General features: G+C 36.7%; 1 protein-coding gene and 1 pseudogene across 9 annotated transcripts in view; both read right to left on the bottom strand.

Annotated features, from left to right (window-relative positions):
• The window catches only part of MCTP1 (multiple C2 and transmembrane domain containing 1), a 595,101-nt gene that overhangs the window by 419,240 nt on the left and 154,754 nt on the right, over positions 1–21,107 (bottom strand). The gene's annotated exons all lie outside the window — the stretch shown is intronic.
• Positions 16,805–19,722, bottom strand: LOC140711557 (cytochrome c oxidase subunit 7C, mitochondrial-like; annotated as a pseudogene).

Raw genomic sequence — 21,107 nt, 5'->3', positions numbered from 1 at the left:
GACTCCATCTAACTGATCCAGAACAGTCATTTTAAAGGGCAAGGAAATGGAATAATACCCAATTGGTAAACATGCTTAGAGAACATAAAACTGGAAGTATATTTTTACAAGCTAATAAGTGAAAAGAATAAAATTATCTTTGAGAAGCTATTCAATAAGAATCAGAATCTTTCTTCTCTAAAATTAGTATTCTAGAACACAATAATAAATACTTAATTCAAAGCCTACTGTACTGAAAATAACAATGTAGAAAAATAAACGCATACTAAATTTAGTTGAGTATTAATTATGATAGGCATAAACAAATGAATCCAGAGAGAGCATGAAACTTGGGTACATAATAATTTAGGAGTTCATTTAGATAGTTTTGTATTTTAAATAATTTACTTTGATGCCATTAATCACTACTCATTTTCAATCCGAAAATATATGAGGAAACAGATTGCCTTTCCAAATGGAAATATATGTTCTTAGTTCACATAATGAATCAGGTACTCTGGAGGACATAGTACTGAAATGCTTCAGGGCATTTGCTTTTAATAAATGAAAAGTTGCATGGCAACGCCCTTTATAAAACTAGATGAGTCAAAAAAGAGATACTTCCCAAAGATTTCATATCATTATTATTCACCATTTATAAATAAAGTAACACTTTATCATAAAAGTTTTTTTTAAAGCAGATCATACTACAAAGATAAAATAATAATTAGCATATAACTCTTACTGAAATAAATCTGACAGGAATGCCAAGGTTAAGAGGTACAGCAAATCTAAGTAAAGCTAAAAAGTAAATAAAGTTCTGCCTCAGCCTCCACTTTTCTGAGTCTCTCAGTTTTTAAATACCATTCCTCAGGTGCCATGTGTCCACAAACATTAATCTAGAAAGTTCTACAAGTTCTAAAAGTATTCCTCTCTTTTTGTCCAAGTATTGGCCATTCATACTTGTGAAGCAGAGAAGAATGATATGCTGGTGTATAGGGGAAAAGCTATTTCCTTTAGGTGGGATAAAGCTATGAAAACTTCAATTGTTTTTCAAGTTTGGATTTCTTTTTATTTTTTTTATTTTAAGTTCCAGGATACATGTGCAGGATGTGCAGGTTTGTTACATAGGTAAACATGTGCCACGGTGGTTTGCTGCACCTATCAACCCATCACCTAGGTATGAAGCCCAGCAGTCTCACCATTCTGAAGCACTACGACATGGCTGTATCAAAAGTGAACTTGGGGTTTAGTTTCCAATATGTGGCTACATCAAGGTACAGGAAGCAGTCAAGCCAATTTTAGTATGGATTACAGTTAAGAAAGATTAAAAATCTGTGCTCGGCATTCTTCTTTATCTCCATACACTGGAGTTTATTTTCCTGTTTCCCCATTCCCCTAGTAACAGTTTCTCTAAGAGACCAAGCCTTACCTCAGCTGCCCTAAAGGAAAGGGATTTTGTCACTCTCCCTTCAAGTGCTCTTCATTCCAGGTGCAGTTACGAGAGTGGCTAGCCCATGAGGAGGACCAGATGGAAACCAAGAACTTTAGCTGTGTCAGGGCAGCTCCTTCTTGCTGGGTCTTAGGCCTTGACACATCTTATTCACTGTCACAGAGCAACCTCACAAAGTAATGAACAGCAAGATGTCAGTGATTAATAACCAGCTTAATGTGTTGCAGGCTCAAACACAAGCCAGTGATATATTTTAAAAGTGGTAACAACAAAGCTGAGGGTATGGAAATTGCAATGGAATGTTGGACCTAGGCAGCTCTCAAAGTCGTTAGACCAATAAGGCACCCCTGCACCCTTCAAGTCAAATCAACTTCATAACATTTATTCCACCCGTTATAAAGGAAAGCTGGCTTTGCTAACAATTGGTAAGTCACTTTTAGCTAGATACTTTTGCCTTTTGCAACATCTGATACTGTCACTTATGTGTCATAATATCCACCAACACACATAATAAGGTGCATCATACCTAGTGGATGCTGATAAATATTTGTAAAGAGGTCTTAGAATGGGCTGAAAGAAATCCAAAAGAATCCACATAGCCTTAAAAGGATGAAGGTCTAGGGAAAATATTAATAGGTAGTAACAATAGGTAGCTACTTATTGTTCAGTATCTACTGTATACCAGATGTTACATTTTCAAATTAAAATAATGCTTACTATGCCATTCAAAGAAATCACAAAAGTGGTATTAAATAGAAGTAAAATTGTTTTCATTGTAAGACTGATAGATGCCTGGCACATGAAGGTTACTTGATAAGGGCATATTCCTGCATTTACAAGTTTACCAAGAGTCTGGACTAATCATGCAGTTAGGCCGAGGTCAATGACATTTTTCCTTCAGGAGGTTTGGTTGCTCCCATTGACCTTCCGGAGTTGAGGCATTTCACATTCAACACAGACTTGATCATTTAGATCTTTCCCTTACACCCAAAAAAAAGCCTCCTATATTTCCCATTGCAGGAGGATGCACCCTTTAAGCAAAAGCAAGGTAGGGCATCAATGTAAAAATAAAAACGGTACAAACTAGTGAATATAAATGCTGAGACACACAATACAATTCTAAAAGTTCTAATCTCAGATTTATTTAGATTTTAAATATCCTTTCTCTGAATCTAAATTCAGAAGATGAAAACTTGTTGCTCACCAAGGAAATGCTTGATAGGCTGGCGATTTTCTCTTTACCCTTCAGGCTACTCCTTATATATTGAGCTCTTTAGAATATGACTTCTGTCCCTTTAGATTACAGAGTTTTCCAACCAGAAATTGAAAAAAAATTTTAGTACCAGAAAGAGGCAGAGCTGGATCATCAAGTTCAAGTCTAATTTTATAATGAAGAATGATGAGGACTTGCTTGGTGTTACACAGAGGCAGAAAATAATATAGAAGACAAATCTATTGACTTTCCTGAGGGAGCTATTTTTTAGACACCCACCTTATGTCTCTGAGTCCAACAGTTCTTAGTTATTACATTCTGCTGTAGGTTATATCTTTGTCAGGAGGTAATCTCTTTATATCAATACTTCATCAGCTCAAATGTTTGCAAACAAGCAAAACAAATCATAAGTGCTTTTGCATAAATTCCCATTTCCTTTTAGAAGGGATATGCAAAACTTTTTTTTTAAAGAATGTGTAAGGCCGGGGCCTGTAATCCCAGCACTTTGGGAGGCCAAGGTGGACAGATCACGAGGTCAAGAGATGGAGACCATTCTGGCCAACATGGTGAAACCCCGTCTCTACTAAAAGTACAAAAATTAGCTGGGCATGGTGGCGCTGGCCTGTAGTCCCAGCTACTCAGGAGGCTGAGGCAGGAGAATGGCTTGAACCCAGGAGGTGGAGGTTGCAGTGAGCCAAGATCGCGCCACTGCACTCCAGCCTGGTGACAGAGCGAGACTCCATCTCAACAACAACAACAACAACAACAACAAAAAAAACAAAAAAAAACGAATGCGTAAGTTTGCTAGACTCATGGAATTACCCAACAGAACAATTCCTAGACTATGCCTATAACAAGAAAATAACTAAATAGCGTGTGGTAGACTGGTGAGTGTTTATTACCAACATCTCATAGTTATCTCAAGAAATTTATAAATACCCAGTTGGTGGGCATAAAATATTTTCCCCAAAGCAACACACCCTTGCAAAACAAATTACAATGAGATTTTTCACAGCACATTCTCTGATCTGGTGTGATCAACTTTGTACAGAAACAGCTTACTCTCTAACAAGATTTATGGACTCTCTGCCATAATATAGATAATGTGAATCCAACCAACTTACCCACTCTTTTTTTTGTCTTTTGCTAGAAAGCAGCTGCCCAGCCAGTGACACTTCCTCTTGCATCCAGGTGGGGCCATGTGACTGGTTCTCATCAGTGGAATGTAAGTATTAGAGACGTGTGACACTTGCCAGCAAAGGTGGATAAGAGGAGACTGTGTTCTCTATTCTGTCTTTCTCTTTCTGCCTGAACATTGAAGACTCCAAGACGTCTAGCAAGTAGCACAGTTCCAATATGGAAGGAACCTGGGTTCCAGGAAAGCTCAAAAATATCTAGATTGGATGTTATGTGAATTACAAGTAAACTTTAATTGTGTTAAGCTCTTGAAATTTTTGGGTTTATTTTTTATAGGCATTAGCAAAAACCTAACTAACACATTGATTTTTGCTAGATATATCCATGGACAAAGTAGTACCATCCAGATGATAGTAGCCACTAATAAATGTGGCATCGAGTATACCAATTTTACTGTTACATTTTTCCTCTATCATGTTCCCAGGATCCCAGTCACTGGCTAGGCTACACCAACTGCAGGTAAAATTCAGAAGTTCTTATGGCCAAGCTAAGCATGCTAAAGGACTTCTGAGTCTACCGATATTGTGGATGATAAAGCTTACTGCAATTGTACCTGACTTCAAATTTCTACTGTACATTACATCTCTGTAAGTCTATGAAATTCAAGGATAATTCCCTGGGATTTGTTATCATGTCAGCAAAACAATCCCTCTTTCCCAGTAGTAGGCTCCAAGTGAGAGGACTTATTATTTTGTAAGGGGGAAAAAGAAAGCGTCAATTCCTGGTACTAATAATGTGAAGGATTCATGTGGAGACACTTCACAATCTGCAGTACACAAGATCCTAAAACATGTTCGGATGTCTAAGGTTCTGACTAACAATAAAGTTGTCCCTCCTTTTTAAGTTAGTAATGCAAAAGTTATAAATCTCCCATGACTAATAAATCTTTAAATGATGAGTTAAATTCTATTGGAAATGTTCATTGTCTATTTTGCATCTGTTTGTAGTTTATCATAACTAGTGATGATAGTGCTTTCTCCAAAGAAAACAAGTAGAAGCATAAATGAGCTAGTTGTTGATTCAGGACTAAATTGGGGGAAATGACATCATCAAAGTGTGTTCCCTGTGGTGGTATACTAAAGAACAAAGACTTGAAATGAATAAGTACAGTTTCACAAAGCTTTTATCACAGCTTCTGGTGGATGGAATGACCAAGTTTAGACCCTCGTTTTTAAGCCAAAAATCTATTTCCAGATTAGCCTATGGTTGACCTCAAGTGTTGTTTACATAGCTCACATTCTCAAACCCAAAAGGAATTTCACCTTTTAAATTTGCATGATGCTCATCAAATATCAAGGTCAGATTAACCAAAAAGATTTTTGGTATAGACAGAACTTTTCACTAGAGACCACGCATGCAAAACATAACAATTATTATATTGGGGAAGGGTCTATTTCAACTGAATTGAACATGACAAGTCAGTGAAATAGATTTTTTCCAAATATCGAGACAAAATAACTAATCAGTTTCCTCTGCAGTTAAGTTTTCATCAGTTTTGTAGGAATATTTTCTTCATGAAGCTTTCCTTATTTTTCTCTGATGTGTGCAATGTCTCTCCCTTTATCTGTGTATGTTTCATAGCACTGATTACTCTCTAGCTGGTTTTCTATTCATGTCTTGTCGATGTATGTTAACAGACCCAAAATCTGAGCAAACATACACATCTAACTTATCTTGCTATTTCCTGTACTCCAGTATATAATGCAGTGCCATGAATATAGAAAGAACACAACAAATATTTTAAAAGACATGTACACACTCTATACAACTATCTACTGGACTCATATGAGTAATGTCTTACAGAAAAGAAGTTCACGTCTAGATGATAATACAGAAGAGGATACCATTTCTGTACCTTGTATAACAAAGTAGCTACAATGGAAGTGCTCCTGGATACTTTCCCAATAACTAAATTCTTCTCTGAGTGATGCCAGAGGACAGCTCTCAAGTCAACTTCAGCAGAACTGGATCTAGAACAAATGCCCAAACACTAGTATTTTAGAAGTACATGGATTTAATCACTTTATTAAATACTAAACCTTTCCACGGTATTTCTTCATCTACATCATGCAGTGACATTTGAAAGCCAGAATATTATATGTTAGCTATTTCTATCACACTGTAGCCTAAAATCTAAAAGAAATAAATGATTGGGAACAAACTTTAAAATGTTTTTAACTTCCATTTGAAGTCTAGGTAGAGATCTAGCAACTTCTTCCTCATTTATTTAATTCACTATACTTCTAACATCATTTAAGAAATAATCTGAGGACAAAATATCAGATTTTGTCTAATCTAAGAACACAATTATTTTGTGTCACACCATTACTTATTACACCATTAAGACATAAAAACATTGCCAATAAATTGTAAGATGCCAAAAATTTTAAGAAGTATTTTAATTTTTGAAATGTTAAGAATGTGAAATAAAAAGTTCATCTTAGAGTCAATGAAATTAATTACTTGACAGAGAACATGGAAGATGCAACAAATATATTACGGAAATGTAACACAAGGAAAATGAAAGAAATTCTAAAGCAGAAGATTTCTTTTATGATATCCACTTATTGGTCTCAGTATCAATTGCTTATATAGTTATATAATTTTTAAAGTATAAAGCATATTCAGACTTTTAGTAATTTACACTGACTATTATGTAAACCTAATGGTTGAAATAATACAGTATTTTATATGCCTAGCAGCTGGTAACCCTGGCTCCCTCCAGAGAGATAACTAGGAAATGGAATACAGCGTAAGAAATGGAATTTTTACTGTGTCATTTAGTACCTTTTGAACTGAGTACCATGCACATGCATTAGTTATGCAAATGCTTTGAAAAAAACATTAAAGCAGCTTCTATAACTAAAAAATTAGGGGAGGAGGGGATGAAGCAAGACAAATAGAAGGCTCCACCGATCGTCCATCCACCCAGGAAGAACACCAAGATAACAACTATCTCTAAACAAAAAAGCACCTTCATAAGAACCAAAAACCAGGTGAGCACTTATAGTACCATGTTTTAACTTCATGTTACTAAAAGAGGCATGGGAGAGGTAGGAAAAGCAGTCTTGAATTGCTGACACCACCCCTCCCCCATCCCCAAGCAGTGGCTGCATAATGTGGGTAGAGAATCTGGGCACTTGGAAGTGGGAGCACACAGGAATTGTGAGACAACGCATATTGAACTCAGTGCTGCCTGGTCACAGTAGAAAGCAAAACCAGACTGAGCTCAGCTGATGCACACCCACACAGGGAGTATTTAAACCAGCCCTAGCCAGAAAGGAATTGCCCTCCCAGTGGTTGGAATTTGAGTTCCTGCAAGCCTTACCATCACAGGCTAAAGTACTCTGGGACTCTAAATCAACCTGAAAGGCATTCTAGGCCACAAGAACTATAACTCCTAGTTGAGTCTGAGTGCTGAATCAGACTCTACGTTAGTAGACTTAAAGGGCACAGGATCTCCTGAGGCGCCAGCCAGGTTGGCTAAGGGAGTGCTTGTTCCACCTCTCCAGCAACCCCAGGCTGCATAGATCATGACTCCGAAAGAGACTTCCTCCTTCTACCTGAGTAGTGAAGAGGGAAGAGTAAAAAGGACTTTGTCTTTCACCTGGATACCAGCTCAGTCATAGCAGGATAGGGCACCGGTGAGAGTTGTGAGGCCCACTTTCCAGGCCCTACTTGTGGATAACATTTCTAGACATACGCTGGGCCAGAAGAGAACCTACAGCCTTGAAGGGAAGGACCCAGTCCTGGCAAGATCATCAACTGCTAAATAAAGAGCCCTTGGGTCCTGAATAACCAATAATGATACCCAGAAAGTACACTATGGGCCTTGAGTAAGACTCTGTTATTAGTTGTCTTCAGATGAGAGTAAGCACATTCTCAGCTATGGTGTTATAAGGAGAATTTCTGCCTGAGAAAAGCAGAAAGAAAAGTAAAGAGCACTTTGTCTAAAGAGAACTTTGTCTTGCACTTTAGGTATTCGTTCAGCCACATAGAAACAGAGCACCGAGCAGGCTATTGGGGTCACCAACTACAGGCCTTGGCTCTTGGATGGCATCCTTGGTCCTGCCCTTGACACAGAGGGAAGACCACTGCCCTGAAGGGTAAGTACCAGGCCACGTAGCATTAGCTACAAGCTGACTTAAGAGCCCTCAGGCCTTAAAAGAGCATGGCAATAACCTGGCAATACTCCATGTGGGCCTGTGGTAGTGGTGGCCAGCAGGTGAGGCTCCTCTGCTTGTGGAAAGGGGAGGGAAGAGCAGAAGGGACTGCGTGTTGTGGTTTGAGTATGAGGTGTGAGCTCAACCACAGTACAATAGAACGCTATGTAGACATCTAAGGTTTTTGACTCTAGTCCCTGGCTCCTGGACCTGTCCAGGGCCTGGGGGTACTTGCTAGAACACAAGCCTAGCTGGCTTTGCCAGCTCCTGATTGTAGATCCCCAGGGCCTTGCACGAACATAGGTGGCAGCCAGGTAGTAATTACAGTGGGCTTTAGGCAAGATCAAGTGCTGTGCTGGCTTCAGGACTGACCCAGCACAGACATAGTGGTGGTGGCCACAGGGGTGCTTGTGTCACCCCACTCCCAGCTCCAGATGGCCCAGAACGGAGAAACTGTTTGGAGAAAGTAAGGAAAAAGAACAAGAGTCTTTGCCTGGTAATCCTGAGAATACTTCTAGATCTTATCCAAGACCATCAAGGAGGTACTTCTACAAGTCTTCAGGAACCACAGAATTACTGGACTTGGGGTGCCCACTTATGCAACTATGGCTTAGATCACAACACCCAAGTCCTTTCAAATAACTGAAAAGCCCTCCCAAGAAGCATGAGCATAAACAAACCTAGACCGTGAAGACTATAGTAAATACTTAACTGTTCAATGCCCAGACACAGGTAAACATCCACAGGCATCAAGACCATTCAGGAAAACATAATCTCACCAAATGAACTAAATATGGCACCAGGGACCAATCCTGGAGAAACAGAGATACATGACCTTTCAGACAGAGAATTAAAAATAGCTGTCTTGAGGAAACTCAAAACTTTTCAAGATAATACAAAGAAGGAATTCAGAATTCTATCAGATAAACTGAACAAAGAGATTAAAATAATTAAAAAGAATCAAGCAGAATTTCTGGAGTTGAAAAATGCAATTGGCATACTGAAGAATGCATCAGAGTCTTTTAATACCAGAATTGATCAAGCAGAAGAAAGAATAAATGAGTTTGCCGACAGGCTATTTGAAAATAGTCAGAGGAGACAAAAGATAAAAGAATAAAAAACAATCAAGCATGCCTATATTTTCTAGAAAATGGTATCAAAAAGGCAAATCTAAGAGTTATTGGCCTTAAAGATGAGGTTGAGAAAGAGGTAGAGGTAGAAAGTTTATTCAAAGAGATAATAACAGAGAAATCCCCAAAGTTAGAGAAAGATAATATCTGAGTACAAGATTTTAGAATATCAAGCACATTTAACTTTAAGACTACTATCTCAACGTATTTAATAAGCAAACTCCCAAAGATCATGGGTAAAGATTCTAAAAGTAGCAATAGTAAAGAAACAAATAAAATAAAATGGAGCTGTAATACATCTGGCATCAGACTTTTCAGTGCAAACCTCACAGACCAGAAGACAGTGGCATGACGTATTTAAAGTGCTGAAGGAAAAAAAAAAACTTTTACTCTAGAATATGTCTAGAGTAAAAAACTTTTACTTTAGAGGAATATGTTTAGAGTAAAAAACTTCTGCTCTAGAAAAATGTCCTTTGAACATGAAGGAGAAATAAACACTTTCCCAGACAAATAAAAGCTGAGAGATTTCATCACACCAGATCTATCCTACCAAAAAAAAAAAAAAAAAAAAAAAAAAAAAAAAAAAAAAAATGCTAAAGGGAGTACTTCAGTCAGAAAGAAAAAGACAATAAAAAGCAATAAGAAATCATCTGAAGGTATAAAACTTATTGGTAACAGTAATTGCACCAAAAAACACAGAATATTACAACACTATAACAGTGGTGTGTAAACTAATTATCTGAAGTAGAAAGATGAAATGATGAACCAATCAAAAATAATAGCTATGACAACTTTTCAAGAGATAGACAATATAATAAGATATACAGAGAAACAACAAAAGGTTAAGAGTTGGAGGAACCAGTACCATACTGTTCTGGTTACTGTAGTCTTGTGGTATAGTTTAAAATTGGGTAGCATGATGCCTCCAGTTTTGTTCTTTTTGCTTAGGATTACCTTGGCTATTCGAGCTCTTTTTTGGTTTCATATAAGTTTTAAAATAGTTTTTAATTCTGTGAAGAATGCCAATGGTAGTTTAATGGGAATAGCATTAAATCTACAAATTACCTTGGGCAGGTATGGCCTTTTTCACAATATTGATTCTTCCTATCCATGGGCATGGAATGTTTTTCCATTTGTTTGTGTCCTCTCACGTTTTTTTGAGCACTGGTTTGTAGTTCTCCTTGAAGAGGTCATTCACTTCCCTTGTTAGCTGTATTCCTAGGAATTTTATTCTCATTGTGACAATTGTGAATGGGAGTTCATTCATAACTTGGCTGTCTGTTTGCCTGTTGTTGCTGTATACAAACGCTTGTGATTTCTGCACATTGATTTTGTATACTGAGACTGTTGAAGTTACTTATCAACTTAAGAATCTTTTGGGCTTAGATGATGGTGTTTTCTAGATAAAGTATGGAGAAAATTTTTCCAATCTGTCCACCTGACAAATTTCTAATATTCAGATTCTACAATAAACTTAATCAAATTTAGAAGAAAAAACAACCCCATTAAAAGGTGGGCAAAAGACATGAACAGCCATTTTTCAAAAGAAGACATTCACGCGGCCAACAAACATATGGGAAAAAAAAAAGTCTCAACATCACTGATCATTAAAGAAATGCAAATCAAAACCACAGTGAGATACCATTTCATGCCAGTCAGAATGGTGATTATTAAAAATTCAAGAAACAACATGTTGGCAAAGTTGCAGAGAAATAGGAATGCTTTCACACTGTTGGTGGGAATGTAAATTAGTTCAACCATTGTAGAAGACCATGTGGCAATTCCTCAAAGATCTAGAACCAGAAATACCATTTGACCCAGCAATCCCATTACTGAGTATATACCCAAATGAATATAAATCATTCTATTATAAAGATACATGTACACACATGTTCATTGCAGCACTATTCACAATAGAAAAGACATGGAATAAACCCAAATGCCCATCAGTGATAGACTGGATAAAGAAAATGTGGTACCTATACACCATGCAATACTATGCAGCCATAAAAAGGAATAAGATCATGTTTTTTGCACAGACACGGATGGAGCTGGAATCCATTATCGTTAGCAAGCTAACGCAGGAATAGAAAACCAAACACCACATGTTCTAACCTATAAATGGGAGCTGAACAATGAGAACACAAGGACACAGGGAGAAGAAAGGGGAACAATACACACAGGGGCCTGTTGAGGGGTGGGGTGGAGGGAGGGAGAGCATTAGGAAAAATAGTTAATGCATGTGGGGCTTAATAACTAAGTGATTCATTGATAGATGCTCCAAACCACCATGGCACACATTTACCTATGTAGCAAACCTGTACATCCTGCACGTATGCCCCAGAACTTAAAATAACAAAATAAATTTTTAAAAAGAGAGGTTAAAGTGTAGAGTTTTTATTAGTTTTCTTTTTGCTTGTTTGTTTGTTTGTTTATGCAAGCAGTATTAAGTTCTTATCAGCTTAAAATAAAGGGTCATAAGACAGCATTTGCAAGGCTTATGGTAACCTCAAATCAAAAAACATAGAATGGATACACAAAAATGAAAAGTATAAAATTAAATCAAATGACCAGAAAAAAATCACCTTCACTGAAAGGAATACAGAAAGAAAAGAAGAAAGAGAAGACCATAAAACAAACAGAAAACAAGTAACAAAATGACAGGAGTAAGTCCTTACTTATTAATAACAATATTGAATATAAATGGACAAAACTCTCCAATCAAAAGACACAGAGTGGCTGAATGGATTTTTAAAAACAAGACCTAATGATCTGTTGCCTACAAGAAACACATTTCACCTATACACAGACTGAAAGTAAAGGGATGGAGAAAGATATTCCATACCAATGGGAACAAGAAAGAGCTAAAGTGGCTATACCTACATCAGACAAAGTAGATTTCAAGACAAAAACCATAAGAAGAGACAAAGAAAATCACTAGATAATGATAAAAGGGTCAATTCAGCATAAGATATAACAATTGTAAATATGCATGCACCAAACAGTGCAGCATCCTGATATATAAAGCAAATGCTATTAGAACGAAAGACATAGACTCCAATAAAATAATAGCTGGAGATTTCAACATCCACTTTTGTCATTGGACAGATCTTCCAGACAGAAAATCAACAAAGACGCATTGAACTTAATCTGCACTACAGAACACATGGACCTACTATGTATTTAGAGAAGATTTTATCCAACAGCTGAAGAATACACATTATTTTCCACAGCACATGGATCATTTGCAAAGACAGACCATATGTTAGGTCACAAAACAAGTCTTAAAACATTCAAGAAAATTGAAATAACATCAAGCAGCTTCCCTGACCACAATGGAATCAAACTAGAAATCAATAACAAGAGGGATTTGGGGAACTATGCAAACATACGGAAATTTAAAAATATACTCCTGAATAATCAGTGAGTCAATGAAGACATTAGAAAGAAAATGGAAAAATATATTGAAACAAATGATAATAGAAATGCAACCTACCAAAACCTATGGGATACAGCAAAAGTAGTACTAAGAAGAAAGCTTATAATTATATGTGGCTACATCAAAAAAGAATAAAAACTTTAAATAAGCCAGCTAACAACGCATCTTTAAAAGTTAGAAAAGCAAGAGCAAACCAAACCCAAAATTAGTAGAAGAAAAGAAATAATAAAGTTCAGAGCATAAATAAATAAATTTGAAACAAAGAAAACAAAAGATCAAAAAGTGCAAAGTTGGTTTTCTGAAAAGATAAAGAAAATGGACAAACTTTTAGCCAGACTGACAAAAAAATAGAGAAGACTCAAATAAATAAAATCAACAATGAAAAGGGACACATTATAACTAATACTGCTGAAATCCAAAGAATCATTAGTGGCTACTATAAGCAACTATCTGCAATAAATTGGAAAATCCAGAAGAAATGGATAAATTCCTACATGCATAAAACCTATTAAGACTGAATCATGAAGAAATCCAAAATCTGAATAATCCAACAACAAGTAAGGAGATGAAAGCCATAATAAAATGTCTCCCAGCTAAGAAAAGTCCAGGACTCAGTGGCTTCACTGCTGAATTTCATTAAACATTTAAAGAAGAACGAATATCAATCCTACTCAAATGATTCAGAGAAATAAAGGAGGAGGGAATACTTCCAAAGTCATTCTGCAAGGCCAGTGTTACCCTGATACCAAAATCAGACAAAGACACATAAAAAAGAAGAAAATGACAGGCCAATATCACTTATGAATATTGATCCAGAAATTCTCAACAAAATACCAGCAAACTGAATTCAACAGTACATTATGATGATCATTCATCATGACCAAGTGGGATTTATCCCGTGGATGCAAGGAGGGTACTATATATGCAAATCAATCAATGGGATGCATCATACCAACAGAATGAAGAACAAAAATCATATAATCATTTCAACTGATGTTGAAAAAACATTTGATAAAATTCAACATCCCTTCATCACAAAAACTCTCAAAAAAATGGATATAGAAGACACATACCTCAACATAATAAAAGCCATATACAACAGGTCTATAAATAGTATAATAATGAATGGGGAAAAACTGAAAGCCTCTTCTCTAAGATTGGGAACATGACAAGGATGCTCATTTTCACTACTGTTATTCAACACAGTACTAGAAGTCCTAGCTGGAGCAGTCAGACCAGAGAAAGAAACAAGGGCATCCAAATTGGAAAGGAAGAAGTCAAATTATCCCTGTTTGCAGATGATATGATCTTAAATCTGGAAAAACCTAAAGACTTCCCCCAAAAACTATTAGAACTGATAAACAAATCTAGTAAAGTTGCAGGAGACAAAATCAACAAACAAAAACCAGTAGCATTTCTGTATGCCAAAAGCAAACATCTGAAGAACAAATCAAGAATGTAATTCCATTTACAATAACCACAAATAAAATGAAATACCTAGGAATTAACTTGAAGCAGTGAAAGATCTGTACAGTGAAAACTATAAAGCATAGAATGCAAGAAAGAAAAGACGCAAAAAAGAGAAAGATATCCCATGGTCATGGATTGGAAGAATTAATGTTGTTAAAATGTCCATACTAACCAAAGCAACCTATACATTTAATGTAATCTTATCAAAATATCAATGACATTCTTCATAGAAATAGAAAAAAAAAAATCCTAAAATTTAAATAGAACCAGAAAAGACCCAGAATAGTCAAAGTTATCCTAAAAAAAAAAGAACAAAACTGGAATAATCATGTTACCTGACTTTATCTTACAGAACTACAGTAACATGGTACTGGCATAAAAAGAGACACATGGATCAGTGAAAGAGAATAGAGAACACAGAGATTAATCTAGAGTGAATTCATTTTTGACAAAGGTGCCAAGAAGATATTCTGGAGAAAGGACAGCCTCCTCAATAAATGGTGTGGGTCAAACTGGATATCCATATGCAAAAAAAAAAAAAAAAAGAAAGAAAGAAAGAAAGAAAAAGAAACTGTACTCCTATCTCTCACCATACATAAAAATCAAATCAAAATGAATTAAAAATTAAATCTAAGACCTCAAGCTATGAAATTACTAAAACAAAACATTGAGAAAAGTCTCCAGGACACTGGACTGGGCAAAGATTTCTTGAGTAATACCCTACAAGTTCAGGCAATCAAACCATAAATGGACAAACTGGATCACATCAAACTGAAAAGCTTCTGAACAGCAAAGTAAGCAATCAACAAAGTGAAAAGACAACCCACAAAATGGGAAAAAAACATTTGCAAACTATCCATCTGACGAGTGGTTAATAACCAGAATATATAAGGAGCTCAAACGACTCTATAGGAAAAAAAACTTATGATCTGAATTGAAAATAGGCAAAAGATCTGAATAAACATGTCTCAAAAGAAGACATAAAGATGGAAAACAGGTATATGAAATGGTGCTCAACATCATTGATCATCAGAGAAATGCAAATCAAAACATTGAGATATCATCTCATCCCAATTAAAATGGCTTATATCCAAAAGACAGGCAATAACAAATACTGGCAAGGATATAGAGAAAAGGAAACCCTCGCACACTCTGGGCAGGAATGTAAATTAGTACAACCACTATGGAGAATAGTCTGGAGGTTCCTCGATAAACTGAAAATAGAGCTACCATAGTATCCAACAATTCCACTCCTAGGTATACGCCCAAAAGAACGGAATTCAGTATATTGAAGAGATATCTGCCTTTCCATGTGGATTACAGCACTATTCACAATAGCCAAGATTTGGAATCAATCAAAGTGTCCATCAACAGATGAATAAAGAAAATGTGATACATATACACATAGAGTACTATTCAGCTATAAAATAATGAGTTCTTGTGATTTGCAACAACATAAATGGAACCGAAGGTCACTGTGTTAAGTGAAATAAGCCAGGCACAGAAAGACAAACTTCACATGTCCTCATCTATTTGTGGGCACTAAAAATTAAAATAAGTAGAAGGATGGTTACCAGAGGCTGGGAAAGTTAGTGGGGAGATAAGAAGAAAGTGCAGATGGTTAATGGGTTCAAAAATACACTTAGCATAAAACCTAGTATTTGATAGCCCAACAGGGTGACTATAGTACTTTTTTTTTTTTTTTTTTTTTTTTTTTTTTTTTTGAGACGGAGTCTGGCTCTGCCGCCCAGGCTGGAGTGCACTGGCCGGATCTCAGCTCACTGCAAGCTCCGCCTCCGGGTTTACGCCATTCTCCTGCCTCAGCCTCCCCAGTAGCTGGGACTACAGGCACCTGCCACCTCGCCCGGCTAGTTTTTTGTATTTTTTAGTAGAGACGGGGTTTCACCGTGTTAGCCAGGATGGTCTCGATCTCCTGACCTCGTGATCCGCCCGTCTCGGCCTCCCAAAGTGCTGGGATTACAGGCTTGAGCCACCGCGCCCGGCCCTATAGTACATTTTTAACTGTACATTTTTAAATAACTCAAGGAGTATAATTAAATTGTTTTTAACACAAAGGATAAATGCTTGAGGTGATGAATACCCCATTTACCCTGATCTGATTAATACACATTACATGCCTGTATCAAAACATCTCTTGTAACTCATAAATATGTATATCTACTATGTACCCACAAAAATTAAAAATAAAATCTGGCTAGCACAACTAAAAACAATGGGGGAACAGAATATAATATGTAGAGTCTGATTTTTCTTATCCACTGGATTAGGAAAAGAACAGTAAACAAGATTTATGAGCTTAGACTCATTGTAGGCCTCTCCTTAAATAAATGTCGCTGAGGATCCATAATGTGTACTTCAGAAAAGAAAATATTTTTCTTTTAAGAAATGACATGCACCCTGAGTTTTCCAAGAAAAACATCCACCTCTTTCCATGTGAAATGTTTGTCATCCCCTTTCACTGAAGATATTATTGGGCTTCTACAGGAGAGGTAGAATTTATCATTCAGCACAAGATATACACTTTGGGTTTCCAAGAAAGTATTTGGATTGTAAGAAGCTCTGATTTTTTAAAACGAGCCCATGTATCAATGTACAAATAAGGGTTTTCTTAGACATTCTTGGATGTCTAAATGTCTAAAGAAGTGGTTCTTAAGGGTAACACATACACATTTAAGAGTAATATACTATTTGTATACCCCACCTGGAGCCTGAGAGATGCCACAAAGGCCCCAGCTGACTAAGACCTTTATCCATCCAGCAGTTACCTACTGTGGTGAAGCTTAGATCTCAGATAAACAAAGATTTAAGATGAATTTTTACTTTTCAATTTTCATCTAACTGCCTCTAGCTGACTGGCATACTCTACTTTGGAAAGTTTTCAGATTTGAACCATAGGTGGGTGTGGTGGATAAAGATGAGCGAGCTGACAGATTTGTGTGGGAAAGCACATGCTATCTGTCAGACTATCTTTATAAAATGGAAAAAGGCACTTTATAAATGAGAAAATCTGGCTCAAAAAGTATATGGATTAAACACATAAATCTCTTACTGGTTTTGTTTCTCTGGAGAACCTTGACTAATACAGATGTCTGTTAGATGTTAGGTTCTGAAATGTAGTACTTGCTTGTTTGAATATGAGTAAGATTCCAGAACTCCATTCTGATCTGTTATCTCATTAAAATGACCCTGAAGTACAGTAGTCCTCTTTTTCATCACTGGCATTTATGAAGCATATACTGGGGATAAAGTCCTATCCTAGCCTTTAGAGGAAAGCAAAAGCATAATTCCTATGTTTGTAGAACTTATACTCTATATTATTTCCCTCAAATATATGATCCCACTCTGCAAGGTTTTGTCATGGCTAAACCACTTAGTCCAAATTATTCACTAGGAATATAAAAAGTGGTTGGAGACCTCAAAGATATTTATCTCAATATTTTCCTTCTCTTCTTATATTACCTGAGGACTTTCATCTTCTGCACACCTTTTTATTTTGTTTTGTTAGAACTGAAAAGTACTTTTATCTGGACATCAAAGCTATCACTTCACCGAGAACAGGTTATAGCTAAATCATAACCTCTCTCTTTGAATATCCTTCAGTAGTGATCAGAGATCAAGAATAAAGTGCAATGAACTTTTATTCTTAAACGGCAAAACATTTTAAGGGTCAAGGATTTTTTCAATACTGATACTACACACACTGAAAATTTGGATGTGTTATGTTTTGTGCAGAAGGGAAAGGAGTAATACCCATCAATTATTAGAAAGTCCATTGTGCAACTCTTGACTGTTGTATCTTTCAACCTAATCATTTGTTTAATTGATGTTAGTTACATTTTTTTCATGTCATAAGTTTATTGACAAACATATCTAGTATGCCATGAGTTAGAGTTTGATCCATTTCCAGAGGCTGTATCTCTTAAAATGCTCTTCATATCTGTTAAATGGACGAACTGAAACATCCTTGTGATTTAAGCAGTTGGTGTCTTACTATAAGGAAGGGTGCAGCAAATGCAGATCCAAAGTACAAACACATCTTAACTAGTAACGCCCACTTGTTTTCCACTGAAAATGGCAAATTCTTTCCAGGGCCCTCCTCATAGTGGCTCCTACGACCACAGAGGTTGTGAACCTCCGGATGCTGTGGCCCAACATAGCGCTGCTGGAAGCTCTGCGAAAGGCGCAGAGACCGAGGACGGATGAAACGGCGGCACCTCCAATGTTAGTTACATTTTTAAGGTGCTTAAATGATTCAAGTATATATTTGTTAACTTCCAAATGGATCATTTGTCTGGTTTAAGTCTTGGTGGAACAATTTTAAACATACTATCTATTATAATGAGGACAGAGCAACAATATGATCACAATCTAGTGTCTGCTGTTAGCTAATTGACCTTAGCTGCCACCTGAATCTCCATGCCTTTTCTCCTGATGACTGTTCTGCCTGGAATCTGCTAGCCCCAACCTTCACCTGGCAGTCTCCTTGTTGCTGAGACGTCAGCTCAAATGTTGCCAATTTAGCAAGACTTTCTCTGGCCAATCAAAGTATTCTCCATCCCCACACAAAGACACTCTATGAAATAAGTGTCTTATTTTACTCCTAACACTCTTTACTACCTGATTCTTTTTCGTTTTATTTATTTGTTGTATTCTTTTCAAGGAAATGAAAACCTTATGAGTACAGATATTGTGCCTTATTGACTGGTGTATCCCAAGTGTTTGAAATGGCATTTGGAACATAGTAAATGCACAATCAGGGAATAAATGAATGAAATCATATACATAAACTATATGTTTTGAAATAAAACTTTTCAGGTCTGAAAAAGCCAATTCAATTCACTCATTTTTCATTGACTTAATTTGTACATATCAAATGTTTAATTATCCAAGAAAATCTTCTTCAACTTCTCTCCAAATTACTCCAAAACTGCAAGCATCGTATGCAGAGTTATTCTACAAAAAATCCTTATAAAAATCTAACACAAAGCTATGAAGATAACATCATATTAAACTTTCTTTTGTGCCTTTTTTTTTTTAACATAATTTCAGTAAAGAACAGAGCTGACCTATGCAATAAATTGGTTTTTTGTTTTGCTTTAAATTTCTACTACATGCTAGAGCTAGCGGGGGAGAAAAGGGAGTGAGAAGATACTCAGATGAAACTAACAGAATCTCTTACCACCAGGCCTGCACAGTTGAATAAGAGGGTCAACAGAGAAATCAGTTACCTCTATGTTTAATGACATCAAAGGTAGGTTGAAGACCCCAGCTGCAGACAATGTCTGTGTTCCTCCTACTTATTGATTAGTATCAATAATGATGAAGGTACAATAGTTCTATCTGAGAGCTATTTGTGTTTAACTTGGCTCATATTGAGGAAATGAAGGCAAGTCATAAATAAAAGCCACAGTGAAGTTAAAGAACATTCAGAAAACCATGCATGCATTTATTTTTAACTTTCATGTACCTAATGGTCTGTTTAAAGGAAAACTCTACCTCAGTGAAAAACATAGGTCCACAAACATTCCCAAATATAATTTCCAAAATCAGTTTTTTAGACGTATAAACACCCTCTGTGTGCACACATATGCATCTTCTTATACTTAATGACAGACTTGATACTCTAGAACTTTGAAATTTTGATATTTGTGTGTCATTATTTTATTGCACTTTGACAAGCTGAAGCAGGTAAGTTCTGGGATTATGCTATACCACATCTGCAAGGTACATTTTCATATATAGAGGTGACTGTTTACACTTTTGGTTAATATACAGTATGTGAAGCATCTAAGGGCTTTTTTCCTCAATAAATGGCAAATCCTTTTAATAAATTCAATGTGCCCACCTCATTTAATTTTTGAAAATACCTCTAGTGAGAAAAAATATGTAATATAAAAGCAAATCTATTTTCTCTACTTTAGAAATCAATGGAAACCACAAATTTTAAAATAATCATGTTTCATTATGTATGATTTTTCTTTAACGATTCCCTTGAGCTCTCCATGTTACTGAAGGAAGTCAAAGCAGCAGGTTGAGCTACCTTTTTAGGAGTGATTTTTCATGAGAGAGCAATGCAAGTGAGAACATCATCCTTTTTGATGATTTCAGAAATATAGCAGGCAAATTCCTCATCTAGCCTTCAATAAATATTAATGCCATTTGGATGGTGAATAAAATATTCTTGAAGGGTCTGTGACCAGATAAACCAGTATTAGATCTAAAAAGTGGTTTTACCCATTGATATCTAACCATCAAATGAAAGGAAAAAAGATTTTTACTCATTCATCTGTTCATTCCACCAGTATTTTGGGGGTATCCATTGAATCACAAGCAGAAAGTGCTCTTCAGTGGGATACTCAGGGTTGACATTCTACAACTAAGGCACAGGGACACCGACACAGGGCAGACCTGTAACAGTGCCAGGGCAGATTCTGGGGGCTATTGAGTCCTTCTGCTGCTGGAGCATGAGGAAATCTGGGGAGCCCTGGGTAGGTTCAGGGCAGTGGAGGTGGTGGTGCAGTCTTGGGCAACTTGGAAGAGCATCTATTTGCCAACGGGTGAGGAAGTACTTCAACATTGTAACAACCCACTGAGTCATTAAGGAGCACAAAGGAGGTGTACTGACCCCAGACTGCGGGCTTGTGAATGCAGGGGTCAGTGTCCAGGTAAAAGAACCAGGGAAGGAAGCTCCTAAAACATCCAGTGAGAGTGAGTGGTCAGCAGATGACTCCAACCACTACTGTAAATATCCTTCAACTTTTTACCTTTAAAGTCAAAAGCGACCTCCAAAAACCTCAAATTGAAAATAACCCAGACTGGGCCTACAAGCAGATGTGTATGATTTAACTGCAAAGATTGAGGCATAATGTCGGAGGGGGACTGGAGCTATAAAGTGCTGGTGCAATCTGAATGGGAGGCAGGGAGGAGAGAAAGACAAGGCTGGAGAGCTGGGCAGTGACTGGACGGTAGGTGCTCTTCTGCACCTTGTTACAAAGGGCTTGGGCTCCAACAAGTTATAATAGAAAGCCATGGGAGTGCTTAA

Source organism: Chlorocebus sabaeus, chromosome 4, assembly GCF_047675955.1.
Source record: "Chlorocebus sabaeus isolate Y175 chromosome 4, mChlSab1.0.hap1, whole genome shotgun sequence".
NCBI lineage: Eukaryota > Metazoa > Chordata > Mammalia > Primates > Cercopithecidae > Chlorocebus > Chlorocebus sabaeus.
This window is presented reverse-complemented; position numbering and strand designations above follow the sequence as displayed.